The following is an 18,101-nucleotide window of genomic DNA, read 5'->3' on the forward strand; positions in this document are numbered from 1 at the left end:
TAGTATCGTTGGACCCGCGAGTAGCGACCAGCTTCTAGTTTCTAGCGAGCTCTCGTCCACTCTTGCTCGGGAGGTCAAGTAGTAAAGTAGCATAGCCTTCAGCTGATAGGAAGCAACTTCTAACAAGGCGCTTAGTGACGTGTGGCCTAAGAGAGGTCTCAATAGCTATCTGTTTATAATTACATATCGGCAGCCAAGAAGAATCCTGTACAACAGGTTAAGTACAATATATATTATTTTTTACCAACGATATCTAATTATTTTGGTCTTTACAGATCCAGACCATGCAGCCAGCACCTAATCGACGTTACTGACAAACCTGCGGTGATTTATATGTTTCTGTTTAGCATTGGCCACCAGTCAACATTGGCGACGACTCGTTCGTTAGTTTCTGGTTAAATTTCGAGCCTCTGTACAACCACAAGTAACATAATCATCTACAGAACTTAATTCTAGTAGATGTATCATGTTAGAAAGCAGTAAATGTGACGTAGACACAGTTATTGATTCATCTCTTCTTTTTTGCTACAGTTTTCGTTCTGTTCAAAGCCAAACTCTACCATGCTTGCTAATGACCGTTCTGTCTGGTTGTGAACGCTGTAAGGCACATTATCGTTATTAGCTGTTACATTACGAAACAAATATTCTTTGTAGGATTTAGCCCAACTTTTTTTGGCTAAAATGGCTCTGAGCACTATGGGACTTAACTTCTAGAACTTAGAACTACTTAAACCTAACTAACCTAAGGACATCACACACATCCATGCCCGAGGCAGGATTCAAACCTGCGACCGTAGCGGTCGCGCGGTTCCAGACTGTAGCGCCTAGAACCGCTCGGCCACTACGGCCGGCCACTTTTTTTAATGTGAGTATATAATTATAAGTAAAAAAATAAGAACATGTTCGAAAGCAGCACAAGAAACACAGATGGCAGAACACAAAAGTGTGGTGTCACCGCCAGACACCACACTTGCTAGGTGGTAGCCTTTAAATCGGCCGCGGTCCATTAGTATACGTCGACCCGCGTGTCGCCACTGTCAGTGATAGCAGACCGAGCAACACCACACGGCAGGTCTAGAGAGACGTACTAGCACTCGCCCCAGTTGTACAGCCGACGTTCATAGCAATGGTTCACTGACAAAGACGCTCTCATTTGCCGAGACGATAGTTAGCATAGCCTTCAGCTAAGTCATTGGCTACGACCTAGCAAGGCGCCATAGCTTTGATAATTAATATTGTGAAGCATGTATCATCAAGAGCGATGTTCTACAAATTTGGATTAAAGTTAAGTATTACAGCAACTGCGTCCATTTTCTAAGTTCTCATTTCCTTTTAACTGTTCCAGACCTCACGCCAATCTGCGTGAGCTTAACGCGTGCCTTTCGACTTCCTCTCGTTGTGACTTGGCTGTCTTGCTAAGTCACAACAAAAGCATGTTCGTGTTCCATATCTAGGGATTGGTCTACAGAACAGCCATTTATTCAAGAAGACTGATTTCACAAATATTTTTCTTTTGCACTTACACGGAGTTAGAACACGTAGTAACTAACAATAAAAAAAAAAACAATAAAAAATAGTGGCATATATACAGGGTGAAGAAAACATGCCGCACATGGGGATTCGTATGCGATTCCTCTTCCAGATTCAAGACAAAAGTTTATCTGGCAGAATCAGATCGGGTGCATTTTGAAAACATGTGTATGATAACGAGGAGCTGGCAGCACTATCACATCGTGCAGCAGATCGGAATCTGGAGGGGTACGTCCATCACTCCACACCACCGCACGAGCCGTCATAGCTCACTGGACGCTGGCACGGTAGCACAGCGTGTTCAGTTTCAGAAGGTTAGTTGCCTCTGTAATAAAAAGAAAAAAACTGAGTGAAGGGTTCAACGATTAACTTCAACGAGTGTCATTGGATGTCTGCCCCGAACAAATGCGAGGAGCATAACGAACAAAACGAGATTAAAAAAAAAGATCGAGTATACTGCTTGGTCATCAAACCCACAACCACCATGGAGCTGTGTTTCGAATTCTTGTCGGCTTCATTTTTTATTTTTTAGATATCCGTTCCCTAGTTCTCGTCGTTTATAAGAGGGACATCATTTTGTCATATGACAACAGCCTATCACATACACTGGGATTTATTAAACTGTAGCCGGCCGCGGTGGCCGTGCGGTTCTAGGCGCTTCAGTCCGGAACCGCGGGATTGCTACGGTCGCAGGTTCGAATCCTGCCTCGGGCATGGATGCATGTGATGTCCTCAGGTTAGTTAGGTTTAAGTAGTTCTAAGTTCTAGGGGACTGATGACCTGAGATGTTAAGTCCCATAGTGCTCAGAGCCATTTGAACCATTTTATTAAACTGTATGCGTATGTCTACTAACCGCACAGTGGGCAGACATAACTGGTCCTGTCAAATTCATGTAGGGCGGCTTTCTGATGGAGAACACAAACGATGAGTACGTAGATATGCCTTTGGTGTTGGGTGCATCCGATAAGCAAGCTGCTGCTCCTGCTGTTCGTACGTATTCTGTACAGTACTCTCAAAAGGCGCCATCATAATCCGAATGTTTCACGTCATCATGAGCAAACTTTTCGAGAAACCGTAATCTTCGTCCACTAGTAACGGACAGAGAGCGTCAAAGGACTCGATTTACTTCATAAACAGAGGACGCTATTTTTGAAACCGCTCACCGGTCACCTCGGCGAAGTTCCCCATGATACTGCAAAACAGTCCCAGATATCTCAAAGACTGGTTGTTGATGTATTGCACGATGAAAAACTGCATCCACATCATTACACGGTAACTCAACGCAAGCCGCCAGAACCCCACATTCGACGAATGTAGTTTAGTGAATGGCCTTTGCGCCAAGTGAAAGATAACGAACATTTTATAAATAACGTGGTATTAACTGATTAATCTAGCTTCACTCGTGGAAATATTTTCAACCTCCACAACAGCCAGTACTCGTCGGAACACAACCCACATGTCACTCGAGAATAAGGCTTTCAGGTACGGTTTGGAAAAACCTTCAGGCTGGAATTGTAGGAGGAGAGCTTTTCGGCCCATACTTATCGCCGGACAAGTGGAATGTGCCCCTGTATGTTTCTTTGCAATACTTTGTCAGACGGAGTAAAAACGTTCCACTTGGTGTTCGGCGACAGTTATGGTTTCAGCATGATGGCGCACCGCCACACTTTGGAGTGTATGTGAGTAACTATTTAAATGAAGCGCTTCCAGGAAATAGGTTCGTTATGGAGGTCCGATGTTCTGGTCCCGGACCTTACTCCTCTAAATTTTTGTTTGTGGGGACATCTAAAGGAACAAGTTTATGGTACTCCACCTATGGAAATACACGAAAGCATGCCGCTTCGGCAGTGGTGGATGCAGGTGTGTTGCATAGGAACCAGCGAAGTATGATCCAGCGAGTGGCGAAGTGTTTTCAAATGCAAGGTGGTCGCTGTGGACATCTTCTCTAAAGTGAATGTTGCTCGTTCGTGTATGTGCTGGCTCTCTGAAGATAACTCTCGTCGTCAAACGTACAGAATGGAATTATGTAGGCATTTTACTGGAGCTATTTCGGGAAGTCACGGAAACCTAAATCTGGATGGCCGGACGCGGCTTTGAACCGTCGTCCTCCCGACTGGAAGCCCAGTGTGCTAACCACTGCACCACCTCGCTCGGTGTGATTGCTTTCGCAGTGAATATCGTAGTCCCAGTACAACTGAAATGGGTGTAGCCTCGATATTAAAACGAGTAACCGCACATCACTATCGTCGTGTTGATGTCTTCTTCGGAGGATAATCATTCTCTAAAGAGTTTGCGACCCACGTTTTTGTAACATGATTCTGTCCGCCTCGATAGCTGAGCGGTCAGCGTGACGGATTGCCGTCCTACGGGCTCGAGTTCGATTCCCGGCTGGGTCGGAGATTTTCTCCGCTCAGGGATTGGGTGTTGTGTTACCTTCATCATCATTTGATCCCCATCCGGCGCACATGTCGCCCAATGTGGCGTCGAATGTAATAAGACCTGCAACGAGGCGGCCGGACCTGCCCCGCAAGGAGCCTCCCGGCCAATGACGCCAAACGCTCATCTCCATAGCATGATTCTAAAACAAAAAAAAAACAAAAAATGGTTCTGAGCACTATGCAACTTAACTTCTGAGGTCATCAGTGGCCTAGAACTTAGAACAAATTAAACCTAACTAACCTAAGGACATCACACACATCCATGCTCGAGGCAGGATTCGAACCTGCGACCGTAGCGGTCGCTCGGCTCCAGACTGTAGCGCCTAGAACCGCACGGCCACTTCGGCCGGCCGATTCTAAAACATCGAACAATGATGTTTAAGTGAAAAGTATTGGAACTTTCTCTCTGCAACTCCCAAATCATACCTGTTTTTGTGGTACATAGTTATGGGTAAATCACGATATCTGTTGAAACCCTCTGGAATATCAAAACTGTGTGCTGACCCCGGATTCGAGACAAGGCACCTTTGCCTTTCGTGGGCAAATGCTCGACGACAAACTTCTCCAAACATGACTCACAACTTGCTCTATATCTCCATCCTCAACTACATCTATACTCTGCAAGCCACCTTACGGTGTATTAACAACATAGGAGACAATCTGAGTAGCCGTCTTAGATTCCTTGCAGATGATGCTGTCATTTACCGTCTTGTAAAGTCATCAGATGATCAAAATGACTAGTAAAATGATTTAGATAAGATATCTGTGTGGTGCGAAAAGTGGCAATTGACCCTGAATAAAGAAATCTGCTAAATTTCGATTACACGATAAGTCACACAAATCCGTAGGCTGTAAATTCAACTAAATACTTAGGGATTAAAATTACAAATAACCTAAATTGGAACGATCACATAAATAATATTGTAGGTAGAGCAAACCAAAGACTGCTATTCATTGGCAGAACACTTAGAAGGTGCAACAGGTCTACTAAAGAGACTGCTTACACCAATGCTTGTTCGCCCTATTCTGGAGTATTGCTGTGCGGTGTGGGATCCGCATCAGGTGGGACTGACGGATGACATCGAAAAAGTACAAAGAAGAGCAGCTCGTTTTGTATTATCGCGAAATAGGGGAGAGAGTGTCACAGACATGATACGTGAACCAGAGTGGCCATCATTAAAACAAAGGCGTTTTTCGTTGCGACGGGATCTTCTTATGAAATTTCAATCACTAGTTTTCTCCTCCGATTGCGAAAATATTCTGTTGCCATCCACCTACATAGGGAGAAATGATCATCACGATAAAATAAGAGAAATCAGGGCTGGTACAGAACAATTTAAGTGCTCATTTTTCCCGCGTGCCGTTCGGGAGTGGAACGGTAGAGAGACAGCTTGAACCCTCTGACAGACACTTTATTGTGAATATCAGAGTAATCACATAGATGTAGATTTAGATGTAGATGTAGAAGAGTATTTCGTGTATCAGTGTCACTTCACCTTCTCCTGTTCCAGTGACGTATTGCTCGCGGGAAGAACGACTGTTGGTGAGTCTGCGTGTGGGCTCGAATCTCTCTAATTTTATCTTGGTCGTCTTTTCGAGAGGTATACGTAGGAGGAAACAATATATTGGTTGACTATTCTAGGAATGTACGCTCTCGGAACTTCAACAATAGACCACACCTTGATGCAGAACGCATCTTTTGCAGCGTTTGTCACTGGAGCTGGCTGAGCATCTCTGTGACGCTTTCGTACTTACTAAATGAACCTGTAACGAAACGTGCTGCTCTTCTTTGGATCTTCTCTATCTCCTTTATCAGTCCTATCTGGTCACATCCCATATTAATGAGCAATATCTAAGTACTGGTCGAACGAGTGTCATGTAAGCTACTTTCTTGATGGGCTATATTTCCCGGGGTTTCTTCTAATGAATCTGTCAGGCATATGCCTTCTTCAGGATTAATGTCACATGGTTGTTCGACTTCCAAGTTGCTCCATATACATACTCCTAGTTGTGTTATGGAAGTAGCTGCCTTCAGTGACTGTTCTGCAACTTCGTAATCATACAATAAAGGATCTTCCTGTCTACGTATTTGCAGTACTTTACATTTGTTTATGTTGAGGATCACTTGCCGTTCCCTGCAACTAGTGTCGAACGTCTGCAGGTCTACGTGCATTCCCCTAGACCCGCCACTTCTCTGCATACAACAGCATCATTCGCGAAAAGCCTCAAGGAAGATGTTATCTACTGTGTCATTTATGTATACAGGGTGTATCAAAAAGAATCGTCCGATTTGGTAAGTCTATATATCTGAAATTAATAAACATATACAATGAATTTTGTTTCTTGATGAACGGGAAACTCAAAGAGCTATTTTTTCATACACTTTACTTTTCATAGGTGTTCAATATGCTCCCCTTGAGGTGCACGGTATATGTGAATGTGATATCCAAACTGTTCCCACACTGCAGCAAGCATATATTGAGTTACAGCTTCCACAGCTCCTGTTATGCAATGTCTCAGTTCATTGTTGTTGGTGGTGGAGGCACATAAACAGAGCCTTTTATAAACCTCCACAAGAAATAATCACGTACAGCCATCCCCAGTGACCTCGGAGGCCAGTAATGTAAGGATGAATCATTTGATCCAGTGCAATCGACCCATAGTTCAGCAACCCTTTTGTTTTAAAAATTCCCTCACTTCCAGATGCCTTTGTGGCGGTGCCCCGTCCTGTTCATAAATGAAGTCGTCGGAATTAGTCTCCAACCGTGAGAAAAGAAAGTTCTCAAGCATGTCGAGATATGTGCTTCCTGTAACAGTGTTCTCGGCAAAGAAAAATGGACCGTACACCTTTTTCCGTGAAACTGCACAAAACACATTAATTTGGAGAATCTCTCTCGTGTTGTTCAACTTCATGTGATTGTTCCATACCCCATATTCTTACATTATGATGGTTCACCTTTCCATTTAAATGAAATGTTACCTCGTCACTACATTTACATCTACATCCATACTCCGCAAGCCACCTGACGGTGTGTGGCGGAGGGTACTTTGAGTACCTCTATCGGTTCTCCCTTCCATTCCAGTCTCGTATTGTTCGTGGAAAGAAAGATTGTCGGTATGCCTCTGTGTGGGCTCTTATCTCTCTGATTTTATCTCCATGGTCTCTTCGCGAGATATACGTAGGAGGAAGCAATATATTACTTGACTCCTCGGTGAAGGTATGTTCTCGAAAATTTAACAAAAGCCCGTACCGAGCTACTGAGCGTCTCTCCTGCAGAGTTTTCCACTTGAGTTTATCTATCATCTCCGAAACGCTTTCGCGATTACTAATTGATCCTGTAACGAAGCGCGCTGCTCTCTGTTGGATCTTCTCTATCTCTTCTATCAACCATATCTGGTACGGATCCCACACCGGTGAGTAGTATTGAAGCAGTGGGCGAACAAGCGTACTGTAACCTACTTCCTTTGTTTTCTGACTGAATTTCCTTAGGATTCTTCCAATGAATCTCAGAACTTCCGATATTATCCAGAAGGTCGTTTATGTATATTGTGAATAGCAACGGTCCTACGACACTCCCCTGCGGCACACCTGAAATCACTCTTACTTCTCTCCATTGAGAATGACATGCTGCCCTCTGTTATCTAGGAACTCCTCAATCCAATCACACAATTGGTCTGATAGTCCATATGCTCTTACTTTGTTCATTAAACGACCGTGGGGAACTGTATCGAACGCCTTGCGGAAGTCAAGAAACACGGCATCTACCTGAGAACCCGTGTCTATGGCCCTCTGTCTCTCGTGGACGAATAGCGCGATTTCGGTTTCATACGTTCGTCTTTTTCGAAACCCATGCTGATTCCTACAGAGCAGATTTCTAGTCACCAGAAAAGTCATTATACTCGAACATAATACGTGTTCCAAAATTCTACAACTGATCGACGTTAGAGATATAAGTGTATAGTTCTGCACATCTGTTCGACATCCCTTCTTGAAAACGGGGATGACCTGTGTCCTTTTTCCAATCCTTTGGAACGCTACGCTCTTCTAGAGACCTACGGTACACCGCTGCAAGAAGGGGGGCAAGTTCCTTCGCGGCCTTTCCTCTTTTGAGCGATTTTAATTGTTTTTCTATCCCTCTGTCATCTATTTCCATATCCACCATTTTGTCATCTGTGCGACAATCTAGAGAAGGAACTACAGTGCAGTTTTAAGCGTGGAAGGAAAATGTCATCCCCCATCTTGCCAAGAACGAAATTACAGAGGTCCACAAGCCGTTGCTTGTCACCTTCACGAAAAGCTTACAGTAGCTGAATTTTGTATGGTTTCGTGTGTAAACGTCGACGCAACACAACGCCAGACGGACATCGGGGGTATGTTGAGCTGCACGGTGTACGGATTTCTGCGGACTCCTTGTGAAACTGTGGCGGATGCGTTCGATGTCTGTCAGACAGTCGGGGACGGCCCAGTGATTTACCTTTACACAAACAACCTGTTTCTCGGAATTGTCCATGCCACCGTCTAATGTTCTGTGCTGTAGGAGGATCCGAACCATACCTAGTACGAAAATCACGCCGAACACTTATTACTGACCCACAATGCACGAAACGTAGAACACAACACGCTTTCTGTTATCCCGAAACCATTTTTACCAGAACTGTAGTGCACACACTGCTTCTACCTAGCGGTATAAAACTTGAGTTTGATCTTTCCAACAGTACACATATCTCAAAGAACATAATAGTTATTTTTTTTTTTAAATCGGATGATTCTTTTTGATACAGCAGGTACTGTGGAAAGTAATCGCCCTATAACACTACGCTGGGGCATGCCCGAAGTTACTTTTACTTCTGAAGACTTATCTCTGTCCAGAATGATATGCTGTGTTGTTTTTGCTAGAAATTCTTCATGCCAATTTGGCATGATATTCCGTTCGCTTGTGTTTTGTTCATTAGGCGTCAGTGCGGACTGATTCCTGGCTCTCGTGCAGGAACAGAGCGGACTGTGTTACACAGCTTTACTTCTTCCAGTACCTCATCTCCTATCTTCCAAACTTCGCAGAAATTCTCTTTCATAGCTTGCAGGACTAGCACAATGTACTGGCAGTACTTTACATTTGTTTATGTTGACGGTCTAGTGCCATTCGGTGCACCAAGCGTCGATTCCCTGCAGGTATTCCTACATTTCTCTACAATTTTCTAGCGTCGCGACTTCTGTGTATACAACAGCATCATCCGCGAAAAGCCTCACGGAAACAACCTATGCTTTGTGAGGGACTGTGTACAAAAATCAAAGCTGCACATACGAGTCATATCCACTGGAGTGACATGATAGCATGAACAACACTTTTTGATAAGATTGCTATTTGCGTTTTCTATGCGTATTTTAGTTGCAGAAACTGCACCAATTTTCTGTTTGACATTTCATATTCATATATACAAGGAATGCAGCGAGGAATGATTTCGAAAGTAGATTAATGGGAATCACAGTCAAGTTTAAGAGAAATAGCACACAAAATATTAAGTAGATTAATGAAAACCACAACAAATAAACAAAATTGGTCTTTAGTGCGCACAATATGCGACTATAAATGTAAAGAACGTAAGAGCAAAAAAACGTTGCCATTCGCGGAAAGGTGTTTATTGCTCGTAACGCAACGTACAAATTGATGTGTCGTGTCTCATGCAGTCATTCATGAGTCAGGAGAGTGGTGGAGCATATAATCGATAAGCGCAACAGCAGCTGTTATCAGTAATCTCTCGAGATAGCGTAGTCGATTTCCGCTGTGTGGAACGATGTCATCATTAGGTTCTGGTAATTTTTTTTTTTCCTGTGGTGGTGGGGCAGGGAAGAAGGACTTGTCAATATAGCAGTTACTCGGCAAACGTGCCAGAATGTTTGAGTGCCTAAAAGCACTGATGGCTACGAAAAAGGAAATTTTCCCATGAACTACCCGGTAGAAGCCGATCTTGGACGGTTGGTTACAGGAGCCGCTGGGAGTAGAGCGAGAGAATTTTCCGCTAGGCGCCTCCCAGCGACTATTCGTTGAGAGTAGAAACTTCTAGCGAAGGCAGTGTCCACCACCTCTAAGAACATTATTAACACTGTCAGATGCTCCACTTTCAGTGGCCGATAGAGTTCGGGCAGAGTGGGAGGCGTTCTCGAGATCTGAAGTTACCCCTTTTAAACTACCCAACCCATCTGAATGTGGTAGAGAGGTTGGAGACTGTTCTTTATTCAATGTACAAAATTATTGAAAGGGCCGATCGACTGCCAATTCCCAAGACAAAATGTCCCTCTAAAACTGTTTGTAAACTTTTCTCCTTCCATTGTCGCTGGTCAGAATCCGCCCGGCGGATTAACGACGAAGGCTGGTGTGCTGGCCAGCCTGGATGTGGTTTTTAGGCGGTTTTCCACATCCCACAAGTTGAATACCCGGCTGGTCCCCCTGTCCCGCCTCAGTTACACGACCCACAGACATTTGAGAACGTTCGAACTCTTTCATGGCTTACACTATACACAGACAGCTAGGGTACACTAATTCCGTCCCGGAGGGTTCGGGGTGGCGCCAGGAAGGACATCCGATCACCCTCTGACACTAACATCGCCACATTCATAGTCACAAGACAGACCCCGCGTTGCTTCAGTGTGGAACCGCGTGACCGCTACGGTCGCAGGTTCGAATCCTGCCTCGGGCATGGATGTGTGTGATGTCCTTAGGTTGGTTAGGTTTAAGTAGTTCTAAGTTCTAGGGGACTGATGACAACAGAAGTTAAGTCCCATAGTGCTCAGAGCCATTTGAACCATTTGAACTGACACGCTTGATCAGCATGAGCTGCCCTCTGCCGCCTTCTGCTGTATAGTCTTCCAGCTATTCCTAAAAGTCTTTAAGCTGTGGCGACTGTTACATTCGTCTTTAATTGATGTACAGTTCACCTTTTAATATATTTTGGTGCAAGTATACGTATGTTGAAGGCTCTATGAGTACCTACTCAGGTATTAATTAATTAAAAAATTAAAAGAAACACACTACTGGCTATTAAAATTGCTACACCACGGAAGATGACGTGCTACAGACGGGAAATTTAATCGACAGGAAGAAGATGCTGTGATATGCAAATGATTACCTTTTCAGAGCATTCACACAAGGTTGGCGCCGGTGGTGACACCTACAACGTGCTGACATGAGAAAAGTTTCCAACCGATTTCTCATACACAAACAGCAGTTGACTGGCGTTGCCTGGTAAAAACGTTGTTGTGATGCCTCGTGTAAGGAGGAGAAATGCGTACCATCACATTTCCGACATTGATAAAGGTCGGATTGTAGCCTATCGCGATTGCGGTCTATCGTATCGCGACGTTGCTGCTCGCGTTGGTCGAGATCCAATGACTGTTAACAGAATATGGACTCGCTGGATTCAGGAGGGTAATACGGAACGCCGTGCTGGATCCCAACGGCCTCGTATCACAAGCAGTCGAGATGACAGGCATCTTATCCACATGGCTATAACGGATCGTGCAGCCACGTCTCGATCCCTGAGTCAACAGATGGGGACGTTTGCAAGTCAACAACCATCTGCACGAACAGTTCGACGACGTTTGCAGCAGCATGGATTATCAGCTCGGAGACCATGGCGGCGGTTACCCTTGACGCTGCATCACAGACAGGAGCGCCTGCGATGGTGTACTCAACGACGAACCTGGGTGCACGAATGGCAAAACGTCATTTTTTTGGATGAATCCAGATTCTGTTTACAGCATCATGATAGTCGCATCCATCTTTGGCGACATCGCGGTGAACGCACATTGGAAGCGTGTATTCGTCATCGTCATACTGGCGTATCACCCGGTGTGATGGTATGGGGTGCCACTGGTTACACGCCTCGGTCATCTCTTGTTCGCATTGACGGCATTTTGAACAGTGGACGTTACATTTCGGATGTATTACGACCCGTGGCTCTACCCTTCATTCGATCCCTGCGAGACCCTACATTTCAGCAGGATAATGCACGACCGCATGTTGCAGGTCCTTTACGAGCCTTTCTGGATACAGAAAATATTCGACTGCTACCCCGGCCAACACATTCTCCAGATCTATCACCAATTGAAAACGTATGGTCAATGGTGGCCGAGCAACTGGCTCGTCACAATACGCCAGTTACTACTCTTGATGAACTGTGGTATCGTGTTGAAGCTTCATGGGCAGCTGTACCTGTACACGCCATCCAAGCTCTGTTTGACTCAATGCCCAGGCGTATCAAGGCTGTTATTACGGGCAGAGGTGGTTGTTCTGGGTACTGATTTCTCAGGATCTATGCACCCAAATTGCTTGAAAATGTAATGACATGTCAGTTCTAGTATAAAATATTTGTCCAATGAATACTCGTTTATCATCTACATTTCTTCTTGGTGTAGCAATTTTAATGGCCAGTAGTGTACTACCTCTCTCGTAAACTAACTGCAGTCTCCAGGTATCCTGCGAACGACGTATAACCTGCAAACTGCCTGATGTATGAAAGAGCCTGTGTTATCAGTCCACCAGCTACTCACATGCTTTGTTATTACCAGGTACTTCTATGACACGACTTACTCCACATTGTCTTGTTCCTCATTTTTACATTACTTACCTTAACATCTATCTTAACTGGAGTGTAAGATGTATGAGACCAGCGAAATACGCTCAGACTTCAAGAAGAATGTAACAATTCCAATTTCAAAGAAAGCAAATGCTAAAGGGTTTGAACATTACCGAACTATCAGTTTAATAAGTCACGGTTGCAAAATACTTACACGAATTCTAGATTGGAAAGACTGGTAGAAGCAGACATCGGGATAGATCTGTATGGATTCGAAGAAATGTAGGAACACGCAAAGCAATACTGCCAGACGACTTATCATAGAAGATAGGTTAAGGAAAGGCAAACCTACATTTATAGCATTCATAGACATAGAGAAACCTTTTGACAATGTCGACTGCAATACTCTCTTTGAAATTCTGAATATACCAGGGGTAAAATACAGGGAGCTAAGTGCTATTTACAACTTGTACTGTAACCAGATGGCGGTTATAAGACTCGAGAGGTACGAAAAGGGAGAAGCGGTTGAGAAAGGAGTGAGATAAAGTTGTAGCCTATTTCCGATGTTATTCATTCTGTACACTGAGCAAGCCATAAAGGAAACCAAAGAGAAATTTGGATTAGGTACTGAAGTTCAGGCAGAAGATATAAAAGCTTTGAGGTTTGCCAATGGCATTATAATTCTGTCAGAGACAGCAAAGATCTTGGAAGAGCAGCTGAGCACAATAGATCGTGTCTTGAAAGGGAGATACATGATGAACGTCAACAAAAGCAAAACAAGAATAATGGAATATAGTCGAATTAAATCAGATGAAGCTGAGGGAATTAAATTAGTAAACGAGATACTAAAAGCGGTAGATGTGTTTTGTTATTTGGGCAGCGAAATAACTGATGATGGCCAAAGTAGAGGGGATATTAAATGTAGCCTGTCAATAGCAAGCAAAATGTTTATGAAGGAAAGAAATTTATTAACATAGAATACACTACTGGCCATTAAAATTACTACACCAAGAAGAAATGCAGATGATAAACGGGTATTCATTGGACAAATATATTATACTAGAAATGACATGTGATTACATTTTCACGCAATTTGGGTGCTTAGATCCTGAGAAATCAGTACCCAGAACACCCACCTCTGGCCGTAATAACGCCCTTGATACGCCTGGGCATTGAGTCAAACAGAGCTTGGATGGCGTGTACAGGTACAGCTGCCCATGAAGCTTCAACACGATACCACAGTTCATCGAGAGTACTGACTGGCGTATTGTGAAGAGCCAGTTGCTCAGCCAACATTGACCAGACGTTTTCAGTTGGTGAGAGATCTGGAGAATGTGCTGGCCAGGGCAGCAGTCGAACATTTTCTGTTTCCAGGAACGCCCGAACAAGACCTGCAACATGCGGTCGTGCATTATCCTGTTGAAATGTAGGGTTTTGCAGGGATCGAATGAAGGGTAGAGCCACGGGTCATAATACATCTGAAATGTAACGTCCACTGTTCAAAGTGGCGTCAATGCGAACAATAGGTGACCGAGACGTGTAACCAATGGTACCCCATACCATCACGCCGGGTGATACGCCAGTATGGCGATGACGAGTACATGCTCCCAATGTGCGTTCACCGCGATGTCGCCAAACACAGATGCGACCATCATGATGCTGTAAACAGAACCTGGATTCATCCGAAAAAATGACCTTTTGCCATTAGGGTGTCGTGTCACCGCCAGACACCACACTTCCTAGGTGGTAGCCTTTAAATCGGCCGCGGTCCGTTAGTATACGTCGGACCCGCGTGTCGCCACTATCAGTGATTGCAGACCGAGCGCCGCCACACGGCAGGTCTAGAGAGACGTCCTAGCACTCGCCCCAGTTGTACAGCCGACTTTGCTAGCGATGGTTCACTGACAAATTAAGCTCTCAATTGCCGAGACGATAGTTAGCATAGCCTTCAGCTACGTCATTTGCTACGACCTAGCAAGGCGCCATTATCAATTGCTATTTATCTTGTGATGCATGTACCGTCAGACCGATGTTCACCCATTATGGATTAAAGCTAAGTATTCCAGAAGCTACGTACTATTTTTGCTACTATAAAGACCTTGTCCTGTTCCAGACCTCACGCCATCCTGCGTGATCTTAAACGCGTTGGATCGGCTGTCTTGCCAGTCCACAAAATAGGGCACCCAGGTTCGTCGTTGAGTACACTATCGGAGGCGCTCCTGTCTGTGATGCAGCGTCAAGGGTAACCGCAGCCATGGTCTCCGAGCTGATAGTCCATGCTGCTGCAAACGTTGTCGAACTGTTCGTGCAGATGGTTGTTGTCCTAAAAACGTCCCCAACTGTTGACTCAGGGATCGAGACGTGGCTGCACGATCCGATACAGCTATGCAGATAAGATGCCTGTCATCTCGACTGCTAGTAATAGGAGGCCGTTGGGATCCAGCACGGCGATCCGTATTACCCTCCTGAAGCCACCGATTCCATATTCTGTTAACAGTCATTGGATCTCGCCCAAAGCGAGCAGCAATGTCGTGATACGATAAACCGCAATCGCGATAGGCTTCAATCCGAACTTTATCAAAGTCGGAGACGTGATGGCACGCATTTCTCCTCCTTACACGAGGCATCACAACAACGTTTCACCAGGCAGCGCCGGTCAACTACTGTTTGTGTATGAGAAATCGGTTGGACACTTTCCTCATGTGAGCACGTTGTAGGTGTCGCCACCGGCGCAAACCTTGTGTGAATGCTCTGAAAAGGTAATCTATTACATATCACAGCATCTTCTTCCTGTCGGTTAAATTTCGCGTCTGTAGCACGTCATCTTCGTGGTGTAGCAGTTTTAATGGCCAGTAGTGTAGATTTAAGGGTTAGGAAGTCTTTTCTGAAAGTATTTGTGTGGAGCGTAGCCATGCATGCAAATGAAACATAGATGATAAACAAGTTAGGCAAGAAGAGAATACAAACTTTTGAAATGTGGTGCTAAAGACGACTGCTGAAGATTATATGAGTAGTCCACGTAACTAATGGGGAGGTACTGAACAGAACTGGCAAGGGAAGGAATTTGTGGCACAACCTGACCAGAAGAAGGGATCGGCTGTAGGACACATCCTGGGACATCAAGGAATCACCACCAATTTAGTATTGGGAGGGAAATGTGGGGAGTAAAAATGGCAGAGGACAACTGTAAGCAGATTGATGTACGTTTCAGTGGTTACTCGGAGATAAAGATATTTGCGCATGACAGAGTAGCATGGAGAGTTGCATCAGACCAGTCATCCGACCGATGATCACAGCAACAACGCCTTAACGTAAAAGCTTAACGCATACTTTCAGTGTTCAGTTTGGAAAAAGTGTCGCAGACGGAAGCTGCTTCCGACGCGTTGCGCTCCTTACCTCGCACCAGTGTTTACAGTAGGCTGGCTGTACCAGCTGGCCTCTGGAAGGTGACTGTCTGCGCGGATCGCGGCTCTGACGCTGAAACACACAGCGCGCGGCGTGGCGGGCGGCCACTTGAGGCAGTCAGGCGATAAGGGGTCGCCAAGGACAGCCCGCTGGCTGGAATCAGCTGAGGCGAATCTCGCCCAGTGGCGGGTAATCTGAGAACTGGTGGCCGAAAAATCCTCGAACCTGACATTGCAACAAACCGCTCCCATGTCAGGAGAATAAGTACATTTTAATGTATTTGGGAACAATTTTAAGGCCTTCCTTTTTCCATTTCGCTTATTTTGTTTTATCCATTTATAGCGGCTCATTACATTGTCGTTACATTGTGGTTTGAATGCTGGTGAATACATTTATACACATTCATAGTGTTGTTGCTGTTGTGGTCTTCAGTCCTGAGACTGGTTTGATGCAGCTCTCCATACTACTCTATCCTGTGCAAGCTTCTTCATCTCCCAGTACCTATACGATTTTTACCCTCCACGCTGCCCTCCAATACTAAATTGGTGATCCCTTGCTGCCTCAGAATATGCCTTACCAACCGATTCCTTCTTCTAGTCAAATTGTGCCACAAACGCCTCTTCTCCCCAATTATATTCAATACTTCCTCATTAGTTATGTGATCTACCCATCTAATCTTCAGCATTGTTCTGTAGCACCACATTTCGAAAGCTTCTATTCTCTTCTTGTCCAAACTATTTATCATCCACGTTTCACTTCCATACATGACTACACTCCATACAAATACTTTTAGAAACGACTTCCTGACACTTAAAGCTATACTCGATATTAACAAATTTTTCTTCTTCAGAAACGCTTTCCTTGCCATTGCCAGTCTACATTTTATATCCTCTCTACTTCGACCATCATCAGTTATTTTGCTCCCCAAATAGCAAAACTCCTTTACTACTTTAAGTGTCTCATTTCCTAATCTAATTCCCTCATCACCACCCGACTTAATTTGACTACGTTCCATTATCCTCGTTTTGCTTTTGTTGGGTATTTAGCGGACAGAATGAGATATTTCTACTTTGTTCTTTCTTTTTTCGGTACTGAATCCCTATTCATCACGAGCCAAGCGCCAGGCAGCGCTGCAGAGTTAGTGGGCACTGCAAGAGACACCTATCAGATTCCATGTTCAATCATCTGCAGCCAAGAGCTGCCACTAGAGGAAATTTACCTCCTCTGAAATTACAATGTATATTTGCGTATAATCGTTGTCAGTGAAATAAAGGAATTTAATATAATGTATCTGACATATATTGTTTCGTTAGGCGAGGGCCTGCATTGTCTGTCACAATGTACTCCGTTTTGTGTAAAGGAAGACTTCTAATTTCCGTTCACTCCTTATCTTAAACGCTTTCCAGGGCTGATTTATTTAAGGTAATGTTTCGTGTAGTCACACTGTTACAACTGATATGCATACGTAGCGTATTTGCTAATTTTGGAACCATCCCGTAATTTTAACAACTGGGATTTTGATACTGGGAAGGTTCTTTTGGAATAGGAGTTTTGTACCGTTGCTTACAATTACTTGCAAATCTAAATTTGCTCATTGAACCTAGTTTTGCTTTAAATAATTACGACTCACAAACATAGGAATTTCATATTTGTACTGAAATCAGAAAATAAATGCACAGAAATAGATAAATGTGCCTATTCGAACGTTATTTCATTTGTACTTTTAACTAACTTTCTTGCAGTTATTTTATTTTATTATGCTGTTTGGTCGCTAAGCAGCAGTTGTACAGCTACCGCCATTTCAGTTACGTAAAAAACATGTATCAGGAGGACTGTCGACGGGTCTGTTCAAATAGGGAAATAGATATTTCGCTCTGTGTACCGAAACGCATAAGGATAAAGTTAAACCATTTATGGGACCTAAATCTATTTTTAACTAACACGTCATAGTTGAATATAACACCATTTTCATTCAGCTAAGAATGTGAGCATCATTTTAATCAGTTACCTCATCCCTTTCAAACTATAACTGTTTAATTTCCTTGGTGGCAATGACGTGTTGTAAAATCAGGCCACTGCAAGCTTAAGACTTACAACATATATTTAGTCTTATACTGAATGTGTATTCACAATGAGATTCTGGTCAATAATAC

The 18,101-nt window shown here is 44.1% G+C and overlaps 1 protein-coding gene across 3 annotated transcripts in view; it reads right to left on the reverse strand.

Moving 5' to 3' along the window:
* Positions 1-18,101, reverse strand: part of LOC124802516 (phospholipase A1 member A-like) — a 128,338-nt gene that overhangs the window by 94,170 nt on the left and 16,067 nt on the right. For 2 of the 3 annotated variants that reach the window (XR_007017126.1, XM_047263355.1), the window contains exon 1: positions 15,940-16,050. The exons of the other annotated variant lie outside the window; for it this stretch is intronic. The gene's annotated coding sequence lies outside the window, so the exon portion shown is untranslated. Of the gene's footprint in view, positions 1-15,939; positions 16,051-18,101 lie in introns of those variants that run through there. 3 annotated transcript variants of the gene reach the window in all.

This window comes from Schistocerca piceifrons, chromosome 6, assembly GCF_021461385.2.
Source record: "Schistocerca piceifrons isolate TAMUIC-IGC-003096 chromosome 6, iqSchPice1.1, whole genome shotgun sequence".
Classification (NCBI taxonomy): domain Eukaryota; kingdom Metazoa; phylum Arthropoda; class Insecta; order Orthoptera; family Acrididae; genus Schistocerca; species Schistocerca piceifrons.